Source organism: Macrobrachium nipponense, chromosome 43 (assembly GCF_015104395.2).
Source record: "Macrobrachium nipponense isolate FS-2020 chromosome 43, ASM1510439v2, whole genome shotgun sequence".
NCBI classification, from domain to species: Eukaryota; Metazoa; Arthropoda; class Malacostraca; order Decapoda; family Palaemonidae; genus Macrobrachium; species Macrobrachium nipponense.
This window is the reverse complement of record NC_061104.1, coordinates 34,188,803-34,203,634: the sequence shown is the minus strand read 5'-3', so window position 1 is coordinate 34,203,634 and position 14,832 is coordinate 34,188,803. Positions and strand designations below refer to the sequence as shown.

Genomic DNA, 14,832 nt, shown 5'->3' with positions numbered 1-14,832 from the left:
GTACCTCTATAACCGAAATCGCCGATTTCCTATTGTTCTTGAGAGAGGTCTCTCATTGTCTGTATCGACAATCAAAGGATAAACCAGGAGCATGCTGTCGCAGTATTTAGAAAACAGAGGCCTAGACATTGCTGACAATAAAGATACTGCACGACTTGATTAGATCGTTTGAACGACAAAATCGAAGGAACTAACTCCACCCAGCTGGAACCTGGACGTAGTTCTCAAGTTCCTTTCGTCTGACAGATTTGAGCCTCCCCACGTAGCTTCGTTCAGGGATATAACAAGAAAATGCTTGTTTCTCCTATCTTTGGCGACAGCCAAAAGAGTTGGCGAACTTCATGCCCTAGAAGATGAAGTCGGCTTTAACAAAGACTCGGCCTTTTGCTCGTTTAGAACTCTTTTTCTAGCGAAGAATGAAAATCCATCGAATCCCTGGCCAAGAGATTCGAGATCAAAGGCTTATCGAGTCTAGTAGGGAGAGAAACAGAGAGGTCTCTTTGCCCGGTAAGAGCCTTGAAGTTCTTCTTACAAAGAAAGAAACAAAGGGGAGGCTCTAGACAAAGTCTTTGGTGTTCGATTAAGGACCCCACAAGAATCATGTCTAAGAACGCATTAGCTTTCTTCATTAGGAGCGTCATTACGGATGCTCACAAGTTCTGTCCTGACGACTCTTTTCCGCTTTTAAGAGTAAAAGCACATGAAGTTAGAGCACTGGCGACGTCTCTCTCTTTTCAGAAGAATATGTCATTAAAGAAAATCATTGACACGACATATTGGAGGTGCAATTCAGTTTTTGCATCTCACTATCTTAAAGACGTTCGCGTGAACTACGAGAAATGTTTTTCTCTGGGGACCATTTGTATCGGCGGATACAATACTGGGTACGGGAGGGGAGCAAACACCAATCCTTAAATTTGTACATACCTTCTACTAGATATGTTAAGATCCTGCTGACAAAGAGGGCTCGGTGCTGCACTGGCGGCCAGTCACTGTTGTTCAGTAAGGAACTCTTGTGATATCTTTTAGGGGAGTATTAAAAATTTTTTTTTGAGAATTTTTGTATAAATGAGTTTTTCGTTTCGAGTTATGGGTTGTTTGTTATGAGTTCGGGGATAACTCAGAGCGATTCTATATACTAACATGGTGGTTAGGATCAGGTGGTCGGGATTGGTTATGCTCCTTCACAAGGTGTGTTGTCATAGAAGTGGTCCAGTACCCATTGACAAAGTCCTTTTAGGCTCTGCCGAGTAAGCGGTTCTTATACCCATCGACAGACCCACAAGAACTCTAGCCATAGATCTATATCTCGCTAAAGTCTTGAGGTGATGCAGACTACCGGGCTACAGCCACGAAGTCTACCACCTATCAGGTAGGAACAAGTTTTTTCTTTATACCTACAACATATGTTGTTTACTGTCTATTCCACCTATAGCTGTCTCTGACCCTCCACCAAAGGGTGCCAATCAGCTATGTATATATCTGACAGGTAAGTTCATTGTATGAAAATGATATTGTTATAATACAATAAAGTTTCATACATACTTACCTGGCAGATATATACGATTAATGGCCCACCCAGCCTCCCCGCAGGAGACAGGTGGAAGAGAGAAAATATGATAGAAAACGGGAATGGTTCCTAGTCCTGCCGCCCAGGGCAGGCAGGTAGATCACCTGACCTACCGGTAGCGAGTGGCGCGAAATTTGAATTTCTGTCGGGGACGACGGAGTCTTAGCTATGTATATATCTGCCAGGTAAGTATGTATGAAACTTTATTGTATATAACAATATCATTTTGTCGAAAATTGCATTTTTCCTAACTATACAAACCTGAGGTCCTTTACATATAGTCCCTCCTCATGCCACCCCCCCCCTCACTCTGCGTATTTTGCATGGCCAAAAGCAAAAGTGATTTGTTTACCTCCCAGTCGCGCGGCGCGCGACTGTCGGACAAGCAGTTAACTACCGTTCTCCCCTTGTTCGAAGCTTACGACCGTTCCAGCTGCCGCTAGCTACTTCCTATTGTTAAAGGACCTCAGGTTTGTATAGTTAGGAAAAATGCAATTTTCGACAAATTGTCATTTGTGGGTGAAGGCCTGTGTCGCCCAATGAACCCATCCCTCTCTTTTCCTTTCCCCACCCTTTAGCTGGCCCAAGCTTGGGTGCGTATTCAGGAATGAAGATTCTTGGCAGAAGTAGTAGTGACGAGCGGAGGGTGGCCGTTGTAGCGGCGCCTCTCTGGTGAAGGATTTTGAGAGAGGAGAGAGCTAATTGGCAAAGTGTCTGTGATAGGGGCTTCCACTCGCCCCTGTTGCTATAAACAACACCCTATGAGGGTGATCAATCCAGAGGTAGTAAACTGGCATTCCATATGGCTTTTTTCTCAGGTATATTTAGCAATTATTTATACCTAGAAATGAGTGCTATAGGTACATTTCACTGGGTGACACAGGCCTTCACCCAGAAATAGATTTTCCTTTGTCAAAATCCCTTTTTTGTACATCAAAACCTGTTTTTTTTTTTTATAGCGTAGTCACTGTTTTGTCCTCAAAGGAGCATCACAAAGAAATTGAAGGTGACGAAAAACTTAAGCTCACAAATTTTCATCCCAAATATCTCAAAGTTTTAAGTTGTTCCGACACGGCATACAAACCTTCGGTCCTTTTACAATAGGAAGGTACTAGCGGCAGCTGGATAGGTCGTAAGCTTTCGAACAAGGGGTTCGGTAGTTAACTGCTTGTCCGACAGGCGCGCGCGCGCGACTGGGAGGTAAACAAATCACTTTTGCTTTCGGCCTCACAGCGAGTGGACGTGTGTGTTCGACGCTCTCTGCCCCGCTTCTTGTCGTTTGCTTCCCTTGAGTGTATGTGTATGGTTGTGTTTGTGTTGAGTAATCATTGTAAGTACAATCAGTTCCCTCTCTTTTTCATCAATTGTGAAATTAAGCTGATCAATTATGGAGTCTCCACGCCCCGCTACCCTCCGGAGATTGTGCCGGGTACCGAAGGGCGTAAATGCGGTAAGTTCCGCTCCTTTCCAGAAATTGATCCCCATATTGTTCCGACACGGCATACAAACCTTCGGTCCTTTTACAATAGGAAGGTACTAGCGGCAGCTGGATAGGTCGTAAGCTTTCGAACAAGGGGTTCGGTAGTTAACTGCTTGTCCGACAGGCGCGCGCGCGCGACTGGGAGGTAAACAAATCACTTTTTGCTTTCGGCCTCACAGCGAGTGGACGTGTGATGTTCGACGCTCTCTGCCCGCTTCTCGTCGTTTGATTTCTTGAGTATAGGTTGTGTTTGTGTATGAAAAGAATTCATTGTAAGTACAATCATTTCTCTCTTTTCATATAATTGAACTGCAATTAATTAATGATGAATCTCCTCGCCTCGCTACCCCACGGAGGGACTATGCCGGGTACCGAAGGGCGTAAATGCGGGAAGTTCCGCTCTTCCCGGAGATAGACCCTCATATTTGTGTGCTCGGTGTCGGGGGCGCGAATGCTCCCGAGCCGAGCCGTGTAATGTGTTTATAATGGTCGGAGGCGCAGTGGATTTTGTATGAGAGCAGGAGGAAGCGAAGGCCTGCAAAGGAGTCGTCGGAAAGCTCTCCCCGCGACTCCTTTGGTGACGGACACTTCGTCTTCTTTCCTGCCGCCCGCTCAACTTCCACGTCTCGCGCTCCCCTTCGGGGGGGGTTTTTTCTAGGTCCTTCTCCTCTCCTGACTTGTCGAAGTGGGGAGTAGGGCGCTAGATACCCATGACGTCGAGTTGTATTCTGGGTCCTCTATCCGTTCGCTTTCGCGCGAGCGGGTAGAGGATCCCCCTAATCACCCGACTTTTGCCTCCTCAGGTGCGGTTGCCGCGAAGGATGACCTCGGACAGGTGTGGGGCATCGTTGGGGCTGCAGGGCGTGCCGAGTGTCCAGGGGCTGCTCTATCATCTCGCTGGCTCGTGGCGGTCACCATGCAACGGTCACGACCACCACCACGACCCATTACAACACCCGGCTACGCTTCACCTCCTCACCTGGTGGGTACACCCAGCACGCGGTCTCTGTGACACCCACTACATCGGTGCAGGGGCCAGTCGCCGTAACTCGGGGGAGTGTGATGCCGCCGCCTGTGTTTGCCGTGCTGCCGCGACCGGGACTTCGTCGTGCCCGAAGAGCTCGCCCCTGGACCTCCCACCGGTACCTAGGATGTCTGTGCCGCTGGTCCGTCCATCTGGACCGCCTACACAGTCTGCCGTACATGCCGTACCTGCCCAGCTGCTGTTCACGGACGTGACGTGGACCACTGCTGCCGTTCCTGTACCTGCTCCTGCGGTCTTCTGCCGTTCCTGTGATGCCTGCACTGCTGATGTTGTTCCTGTTCCTGGCGCCGCTGCTCCCGATGCTGATCTGTTCGGACAGGTGCGTCCGGGCCCTGTTGCTTCGGCAACAGCAGCCCCGGCTCCGCTCTGGATGACAGATCTGACGTCGGTCCTGAGAAGGTTGACGAAGAAGAAGAAGAAGAGGAGGAAGGTGTCGTCGTCGTCTTCATCGTCTTCTTCGTCTTCGTCGTCGTCTGCCGCCTCTTCCCCTTCGTCTTCTAAGGCTCCCCTGCCGAAGAAGAAGAAGGTCGCCTCCCCCCCCCTAAGAAGTCTCCTTCGGGAACTTCTAAGGGCCCGTCTCGCTCTGGTGAGACGGGGGGTTCTTCCGCTGGTCACAGCTCCTTCGGGGGCAGGACCCGTCTCTTCTTCCGCAAGGAAGAAGACTATGGGGACCAGAGGAGTGCCGGCTAACACCGGCACTTCCTCACCTCTGTCAGTGGTTCGGCCACAGCAGCAGGGTCCGTCTCGGCCTCTCGTTCGCGAGAGGTACCGAGTGTACGGTCGCCTACCAGCGACCGTGCAGCCAGGAACCAGACCTCTGAGTTCGCTCAGCGTCAGGTTCACGGCACGGAGCGGAAGACTGGTGACAGCCGCTCACGCGACTCTCACCAGACCAGCTCTCGCTCTCGCGGCGAGCAGCTGGCTACCCGGGCGGACGTGACGGTCCATGGACGGTCCACGGGCTGAGGGGAAGAGGTCCCCCGTTCGCCGGCACCAGCCACGGCTGGGTACAGCGAAACTGACGCACCGTGAGGATACGCACCGTCTCACCGTGACAGTGGAGCTCGCCGGTCGCCTGACCGTCACTCTCACAGAGAGCGATCGGGTACGGCAACCAGCACCCAGCTCCTCTGACACACGAGACCGGAAGCTGCTGTTCTCGGTCCAGCCGTTCTCCACAGCGAGACGGCTCGACTAGGTCTGCAGCTCGATCGTTCACCGCGGGTTGGCGATCGCCTGCAGTCTTCCAAGCCCGCTGGTTCTGCCAGCGAGCGAGGAGGAAGCGTCAGGTCTGCCTCTTCCATACCTTCAACCTCCTCGGATTACACCGGGAGGGGCGAGGTACTGAGGAGTGATCGTGAGGGGTGCGCCCCTCAGGATCCCACCACGGCGTCGTACGTACCAGGCACGGTTCTCGGACCAGCCAGGTCGTACGCACAGGTGGTTGGAGCAGACCGAGAGGGGTCTGTCGCTGTTCCTCTCCTTGAGGGAGGAGGGTCTCGGGAGTTGCCCCTGTTTGAGGGACTGGACGGTCCGACTCCGCAGGAAGCAGTCACTCCTGAGATCCAGAGGAACTTGGCGAGGTTATTGCGCTGATTCGTCAGCACAACGACCTCACGGAAGGATCACGCTGCTCCCACCATCCGCTTTGTCCTGTGAGGGCGCTACGGCGCTATCTGAAGAAAACTCGACACCTCAGGCCTGAGTGTCGACGCCTCTTCGTTAGCACCGGGGTAACCAAGAAAGAAGTATCCAAGAACACTCTTTCATTCTGGCTACATGAGGTCATCAGGAGGCGTATGAGGCTGATGTAGTGACGACATCCGTACGTCCGTCCGAGGAGCTCACGAAGTCAGAAGTATTGGTCCCCTCGTTGGCGTTTCGTAAGAACTTCTCCGTGGCGCAGGTATGGAAGGCAGGGGTCTGGTACAACCAGACCACCGGCACCTTCCTTATACCTTTTTGGATATTGCCCACAGGTCCTTGGATCGGTTTTCCTTAGGACCGTGGTGGCTGCTCAACACGTCGTCTAGCTAACCCAGACCCTAGCAGCTGAACAGCATCGAGCCTGGTGTGACTGTATGAATAGATAGTAAATGAGAAGTGATTGGCTTCTCTTTCTATCTTTTTCTACCCCTCTACCTGTGGGTAGAGGGATACGGTCATCACCCTGCTGGATAAGGACGAGATGCCGGTGAGCTATATGGACAGAGCCCCATCCTATCCCTTTTCACTAGGGATAGGAGCAGAATATCCACCACTTCCTTCTACAAGGGGGGAAGTGGATGCTTACAAGAGTCAAAATCATGACTTTATCTTTGCTCCTGTACAGGAACAAGTTCTTACATTGCTGGTACGAAGAGATACGCTTGCCTCTCTCTTAGTACTCGGTCCAGAGGTCTGACCATTGATCCTGCGGTGCACCACCCCGATCAATCGGACAGAGGGCTTGGATCCCTCCCTCGCTCTTACGACCAGGGAGGCTTCCAAGGTTGGGCGAACACCAGTCTGTTCACAAAAGACTCAGATTCCACCCACCAAGAAGTGAGTCTTCCTATTGTAAAAGGACCGAAGGTTTGTATGCCGTGTCGGAACAAATGACAATTTGTCCAAAATTGCATTTTTCCTAACTATACAAACCTGAGGTCCTTTTACACATAGCCCCACCTCATGCCACCCCTCACTCTGCAGTTTTTGCTTGGGCCAAAGCAAAAGTGATTTGTTTACCTCCCAGTCGCTGCTGCGCGCGCCTGTCGGACAAGCAGTTAACTACCGAACCCCTTGTTCGAAAGCTTACGACCTATCCAGCTGCCGCTAGTACCTTCCTATTGTAAAAGGACCTCAGGTTTGTATAGTTAGGAAAAATGCAATTTTGGACAAATTGTCATTTTTGTGCGCTCGGTGTCGGGGCCGCGAATGTACCCGAGCCGAGCCCTGTGAAGTTTGTATGTCTTGGTCGGAGGCGCAGTGGGGCTTGTACGAAGGTAGGAAGAAGCGAAGGCCTGCAAAGGAGTCGTCGGAAAGCTCTCCCGCGACTCCTTTGGTTACGGACACTTCGTCTTCTTTCCTGCCTCCCGCTCAGCTCCCACGTTTGGCGCCTTCCCTTCGGGGGGTGGGGGGGGTTTCTAGGTCCTTCTCCTCACCGATCTGTCGAGTGTGGAGGAGGTGCGAGATACCCCGACGTTGAGTTGTATTCTGGGTCCTCTATCCGTTCGTCTACATCGCACGGACGGGTAGAGGATCCTGCTAATCACCCGACCTTTGCTTCCTCAGGTGCTGTTGCCGCGAAGGACGACCTCGGACAGGTGTGGGCATCGTTGGGTCTGCAGGGCGTGCCGAGTGTCCAGGGGCTGCTCTACCATCTCGCTGGCTCTGTGGCGGTCACGCATGCTACGGTGACGACCACTACCACGACCCTGTCAACTCCTGGCTATGCTTCACCTCCTCACCTGGTGTACACCCCGCACGCGGTCTCTGTTACACCAACTACATCGGTGCAGGGGCCAATCGCCGTACCACGGGGGAGTGTGATGCCGCCGCCTGGGTTTGCCGTGCTGCCTCGACCGGACTTCGTGTGCCCGAAGAGCTCGCCCCTGGACCTCCCACCAGTACCTAGGATGTCTGTGCCGCTGGTCCGTCCACCTGGTCTGCCTGTACAGCCTGCCGTACCTGCCGTATCTGCCGTACCTGCCCAGCCGCTGTTTACGGACGTGATGTTACCGACAACTGCTGCCGTTCCTGTATCTGTTCCTGCCGTCTCCACTACTGTTCCTGTGATGCCTGCACCTGCTGACGTTATTCCTGTTCGTGGCGCGCCGCTGCTCCGATGCCGATCTGTTCGGGACAGGTGCGTCCGGGCCCTGTTGCTTCGGCAACAGCAGCCCCGCTCCGCCCTGGATGACAGATCTTGACATCGGTCCTGAGGAAGCTGACGAAGAAGAAGAGGAAGAGGAGGAAGGTGTCGTCGTCGTCTTCATCGTCTTCTTCGTCGTCGTTGTCGTCGTCTGCCGCCTCTTCCCCTTCATCTTCTAAGGCTCCACCGCCTAAGAAGAAGAAGGTCGCCTCCTCCCCCCCTAAGAAAGTCTCCTTCGGGAGCTTCTAAGGGCCCGTCTCGTCTCCGGGTGAGACAGGGGGTTCTTCCGTCTGGTCACCTGCTCCTTCGGGGGCAGGACCCGCCCCCCACTCTCTTCTTCCGCAAGGAAGAAGACTACGGGGACAGAGGGGTGCCGGCTAACACCGGCACTCCTCGCCTGCTGTTAGTGGTTCGACCACGGCAGCAGGAATCCGTCTCAGCCTCTCGTTGCGCGAGATTGATACCGAGTGTACGGTCGCCTACCAGCGACCGTGCAGCTAGGAACCAGACCTCTGAGCCAGCTCAGCGTCAGGTTCACGGCACGGAGCGGCTGGGGAAGACTGGTGACAGCCGCTCACGCGAACTCTCACCAGACCAGCTCTCGCTCTCGCGGCGAGCAGCTGGCTACCCGGGCTGACTGACGGTCCACGACCGGCCACGGTGGGCTGAGGCTGGGAAGAGGTCCCCCCGTTCGCCGGCACCAGCCACGGTTTCTGGTACCAGCGCCGTGCGCGCCGTGGAGGATACGCACCGGTCTCACCGTGACAGTGGAGCTCGCCGGTCGCCTGACCGTCACTCTCACAGAGAGCGATCGGGTACGGCCACCAGCACCAGCTCTTCTGACACGCGAGACCGGGGCGCTGTCCTCAGTCCAGCCGTTCTCCACAGCGAGACGGCTCGACCAGGCCTGCAGCTCGATCGCCACCGCGGGTTGACGATCGCCAGCAGTCCTCCAAGCCCACTGGTTCGCCAACGAGCGAGGAGGGAGCGTCAGGTCTGCCTCTCCCATACCTTCAACCTCCTCGGGTTACACCGGGAGGAGCGAGGTATTGAGGAGTGATCGTGAGGGGTGCGCCCCTCAGGATCCCACCACGACGTCCTACGTACCAGGCACGGTTCTCGGACCGGCCAGGTCGTATGCACAAGTGGCTGGAGGAGACCGAGAGGGGTCTGTCGCTGTTCCCCCCCTCGAGGGGGAGGGTCTCGGGAGCTGCTCCTGTTCGAGGGACTGGATGGTCCTACTCCGCAGGATGCAGTCACTCCTGAGATTCAGAGGAACTTTGCCGAGGTAATTGCGCTGATTCGTCAGCACAACGACCTTGGGGAAGGATCGCCGCTCCCACCATCCGAGCCCACGTCCCGGCTCCGAGTCGTGCTGGGGCCCGAAGAGGGAACCCAGACCGACGGTGGGTTTGCCGCGTTCTGAGCTTGCCGACTCAGTGCTGGACCAGGTAGAATCTCTTGTCTCCGGGCAAGACGGTTCTCTCAAGTCTGGCAGGTCGAGCAAGCTGCTTCCACCTCCTCTGCTGCGACAGCGGCGTTTTTTACGTGCCATCTGAGGACCCGATGCCGCCCAAACAGGTGAACCCGGAGTTAGCCAGGCTAAACGCGGGTGTGTCTCTGCAGCAGCTCCTGTCCGAGAACCTATGGTTCTCGCAGCAAGAGGCACTCGGCCTGGAATCCACTGCCATGGCAGCTTTCCAGGCCGTCTCCTGGATAGATCTGTGGTCCCTCACAGTATCTAAGGTCGCAGCCAAACTCCGGGGGAATTTCTCCCGAAGATGACTCGGCCTTTAGGAGACTTTGCCAGTCTGGGGGAAGAGCCATCTCCTTCCTTGCCCACCAGACGGATCTAAACCCTGGGGGCCAACCTGGTTCTCCGACGTAGGGACGCTGTCCTTACTCGAGTTTCCAGGGGCGGCTGGGCGGTTGGGGTTGAAGCGGCATTGGGACTCCGCACACGGACCTTTACGGAGTTCCACGTCTCTCTTCCCAGGAGAAGTGGTGGACGCTGCGGTGGACAGACGGCGCGCTGACGACAGTGACCGTCTGGTACACCAGGCAGTGTTCGAAGGCTTCTGGGCAGCCTCGAAACTGCGGCCAAGCCAAAGAGCTCGGCTAGCGCTTCCACGGTGGCTAAGACGGTAGTCGCGTCGAAGCCCTGTGGAAAGACTCTGTCTTCTTCGACTTCTGCAAAGGGGAGCCGTAACCAGCCCTCCTCCCAGCCCTCCTTCTCCCGAGGAGGCTCTGGGAAGAAGTCGAAGAAAGGGGGAAACGCTAGGGACGGCGTTCCCACCCCCTCACCTGCTGCCGGAAGTGGGGGGGTGCCTGGCCGGAGCCATTGGGCAACTTGGCAGCGCTATGGCGCCGAGACCTGGATTGTAGAGGTCCTTCGGGAGGGATATCTATTACCCTTCGAATCTCGGCCACCCTCACCTCCAACCCGGTCCAACAGCAGTCGTACGTTCCAGGGTCATCGAAGGACGTAGCATTGAGACAGGAGATCAAGACCATGCTGAGCAAGAGAGCTGTAGAAATCGTCACGGATCAGTCACCGGGCTTTTACAGTCGACTCTTCCTGGTGGAAAAGTCTACGGGAGGCTGGCGCCCGGTGATAGATCTCTCTCCCTGAATCGGTTTGTTCGCCAGACCCGGTTCACGATGGAGACGGCACGTTCCGTGCTCGACTCCATCAGGGAGAACGATTTCATGCTTTCAGTGGACTTGAAGGATGCGTATTTCCAAATACCCATTCATCAGTCCTCCAGAAAGTACCTCCGCTTCATCCTCGACGGGACGGTGTACCAATTCAGGGCACTTTGTTTCGGTCTCTCAACCGCCCCACAGGTGTTCACGCGAGTGTTCACTCTGGTGTCTGCTTGGGCCCATTCGCACGGGATACGTCTGATGAGGTATCTCGACGATTGGTTAGTCCTGGCGAGCTCCCGCTCGCAGTTGCTACAGGACAGGGATCGACTACTCAAGTTCTGTCGCGATCTGGGGATCGTTGTGAACTTCGAGAAGTCCGATCTCGAGCCCAAAGCAGAGGATGAAGCACCTGGGTATGCTGATCGACACGGTAGCAGGGCGAGTCTTACCCCGCAGACTCGCGGATCAGCAGATTCAGGGAGGCAGCCAACCAGTTCCTGTCTCGGCAGGAACAGGTAGCTCAGCGATGGCAAGTCGTGATCGGACACCTGTCGTCACTCGAGAAGTTAGTCCCTCACGGGCGTCTTCACCTGCGGTCTCTCCAGTGGAGACTGAAGGAGAGTTGGTCACAGGCGACGGATCCCCCAAGCTTTCCAGTGTCACTGACACCGGAGGTGAGGCAGGACCTAGCCTGGTGGCTGGACGACAGGAACAACTCTTAAGAGAGTGCCTCTGCGCACTCCCCCCCGGACATGCAGCTGTTCTCAGACGCATCGACCGAGGGATGGGGCGCACACCTGGAGGAGTTGCCTGACTTCAGGAGTGTGGGACGAGAACGACAAGCACCTTCACATCAATGTACTGGAACTCAAGGCAGCGGTTTCTCGCTCTCCAAGAGTTCCAGGACCGCTTGATGGGACACTCAGTGGTGTTGATGTGCGACAACACCACGGTAGTGGCCTACGTCAACAACAGGGGGGCCTAGTGTCTCTCCCGTTGTACCAGTTGACTCGGCAGGTGCACGAGTGGACCGAGGCACACTCAATAGAGCTGTCGGCACGCTACATTCCAGGGAAGAGGAATGTAGTAGCAGACACGCTCAGACGTCGGGATCAGTGATAGGGGACCGAGTGGTCTCTACACCAGGACATGCGGAAAGGCTCTTCGAGCTGTGGGGGCGACCAGTCGTGGATCTGTTCGCACCCGGCACAACAGAAAGCTTCAGGTTTTCTTTTTTCTCAGCCGTGCGGACCCATGGGCAGCTGCAGAGGACGCTCTTCAACACCCGTGGGACAACCTCTTCGCCTATGCCTTTCCCACGTTCAGCCTGATCGCAAGGTGATCAGTCGAGCACTGGTCACCCCGAATCTCAGGATGATCCTGGTGGGGCTCCCAAATGGCCACAAGCCATTTGGTATCCGGACCTGCTGGCTCTTCTCGCAGGAGAACCGAGAGAGATTCCCCCTCGGCACAACCTTCTCGCCCAGCCAACACGTCGAGCGGTACCACCAAGCAGTCCAGTCCCTACGACTTCACGGCTGGCTGTATCCACCATCTCTTGCGAACGAGAGGCTTTTCTCGTAGCGCAGCAACAGAGATGGCTGGAAACGTCCGTCAGTCCTCTGCAGCTGTGTACCAGGGGAAGTGGGCCGTCTTCTGTGGTTGGTGGTCGTAGACGGGGTCTATCTCCTCTCAGAGACCACTCTTCAGTAGGTAGCGGATTTCCTCGTGTTTCTTCTTCGCCGAGAGAAGCTCCTCTCAGTCCCCACAGTCAAAGGATATAGAGCCGCCCTGGCTCTCGTCCTGAAACTGAGGGGATTGGACATCTCGAACTCGTTTGAGATCTCCTTGCTTATGAGGAGCTTCGAAAGGTCTTGCCCACCCAGGGAACTCAGGCCCCCTGCGTGGGATGTGACTCTCGTCCTTAGGAGTTTGACTCGAAGACCCTTCGAGCCACTCCGAGAGTCGTCAGACAGGGATCTGACCCTCAAGACCCTCTTCTTGCTGGCCCTGGCATCGGCGAAGAGAGTAGGGGAACTTCATGGTCTTTCCTATGATGTACGACACTCCAGGGGATGGGGATCTGTGACGCTCGATTTCGTCCCGAACTTCGTTGCGAAGACTCAGAAACCGTCGGTCCCTGACGACAGGTTCGAGTCTTTCACGATTCCCTCCCTAATGGACTTCACCGATAATGATGCGGATGAGATGCTGCTTTGTCCTGTGAGGGCGCTACGGCGCTATCTGAAGAAAAACTCGACACCTCAGGCCTGAGTGTTTCGACACCTCTTCGTTAGTACTGGGGTTACCAAGAAAGAAGTATCCAAGAACACTCTTTCATTCTGGCTGCGTGAGGTCATCAGAGGGCGTATGAGGCTGATGGTAGTGACGACATCCGTACGTCCCGGTCCGAGAGCTCACGAAGTCAGAAGTATTGGCCCCTCGTTGGCGTTTCGTAAGAACTTCTCCGTGGCGCAGGTCCTGAAGGCAGGTGTCTGGTCTAACCAGACTACCTTCACCTCCTTCTACCTTCGGGATATTGCCCACAGGTCCTTGGATACCTTTTCCTTGGGACCCGTGGTGGCTGCTCAACAAGTTGTGTAGCTAACCCAGACCCTCGCAGGCTGAAACAGCATCGAGTCCTGGTGTGACTGTGTGGATGGATGTGTGAGTGAGTGAGTGACTGGCTCCCTCTTCCCATCTTTTCCTCCTCCTCTACTGTGGGCAGAGGGCCACGGTCGTCACTACGCTGGATGAGGACGAGATGCAGGTGAGCTATATGACAGAGCCCCATCCTATCCCTTTCACTAGGGATAGGAGCAGAATATCCACCCACTTCCTCCTACAAGGGGGGGAAGTGGATGCCTACAAGAGACAAAACCCATGACTTTATATTTGCTCCTGTACGGAACAAGTTCTTACATTGCTGGTACGAAGAGATACGCTTGCCTCCTCTCTTTAGTACTCGGTCCAGAGGTCTGACCATTGATCCTGCGGTTGCACACCCCGATCAATCGGACAGAGGCTTGGATCCCTCCCTCGCTCTTACGACCAGGGAGACTTCCAAGGTTGGGGCGAACACCAGTCTGTTCACAAAAGACTCAGATTCCTCCCACCAAGAAGTGAGTCTTCCTATTGTAAAAGGACCGAAGGTTTGTATGCCGTGTCGGAACAAATGACAATTTGTCCAAAATTGCATTTTTCCTAACTATACAAACCTGAGGTCCTTTTACACATAGTCCCACCTCATGCCACCCCTCACTCTGCAGTTTTTGCTTGGGCCAAAAGCAAAAGTGATTTGTTTACCTCCCAGTCGCGCGCGCGCCTGTCGGACAAGCAGTTAACTACCGAACCCCTTGTTCGAAAGCTTACGACCTATCCAGCTGCCGCTAGTACCTTCCTATTGTAAAAGGACCTCAGGTTTGTATAGTTAGGAAAAATGCAATTTTGGACAAATTGTCATATTAAATCATTTCAGGTCCAATGTCAAGCCCCTAGTTTCAGTAAAAAGGATAATGAAAACACATAGGATATACTTTTAGCAAAAGTTCTATGGTGACTTACATAACTATGCTGGGTATGGTTGCAACCTTTATGCATCTTCCCCAGCAATAGTCAACATACCCACCAGTTAGGGAGACCCCTGGTTTTCTGTCGTGACGCCTATGGGGTCAGGACTAACCATACCACTTACTGATACATAGCGCATTCGATTTGTTCTAGCTCATGGCTGTAGTATTTTAAGAATACTGACTCTGATGACCACCCAGTACATTTAGAAACTTCTTCAAATGATACATTTCTGAAAAAGGCCAATAATGTACTTACTTTCCTAATATCATGTGATCTAGGAAAGGAATGTGGGTTAGCCTTTTTAATGAGGGACACTAAAATTATTCTTATCCCTTGTAGACAGAGCGGTTTGTTCGTGCTAGGATGTAGGAAAATTGGACCTTTGTTCATACACGAACAAACCTTCGGTCTTAACAATAGGATAATTTCTAGCGCTAGAAATTATCCTATTGTTAAGACCTCAGGTTTGTAGCTATGAAAAATACAAATTGTCTTAGAAAATTTTTAATTTTTTAAGTAAATCTTATAAATAAGCACTTAACTCTCAAATTTCTGAGATTCCATGATTCTGGAGATTGATCTCGAAGAAAAAATCTCAAGATAGAGGAGCACTGGCAGAGGCCCAAACATAAAACAAGATGGCCAATGCATATGCGCAATAG

General features: G+C 53.7%; 1 protein-coding gene across 1 annotated transcript in view; it reads left to right on the top strand.

Annotated features, from left to right (window-relative positions):
• The window catches only part of LOC135213642 (cytoplasmic 60S subunit biogenesis factor ZNF622-like), a gene marked incomplete in the record, with an annotated part of 424,578 nt that overhangs the window by 343,241 nt on the left and 66,505 nt on the right, over positions 1–14,832 (top strand).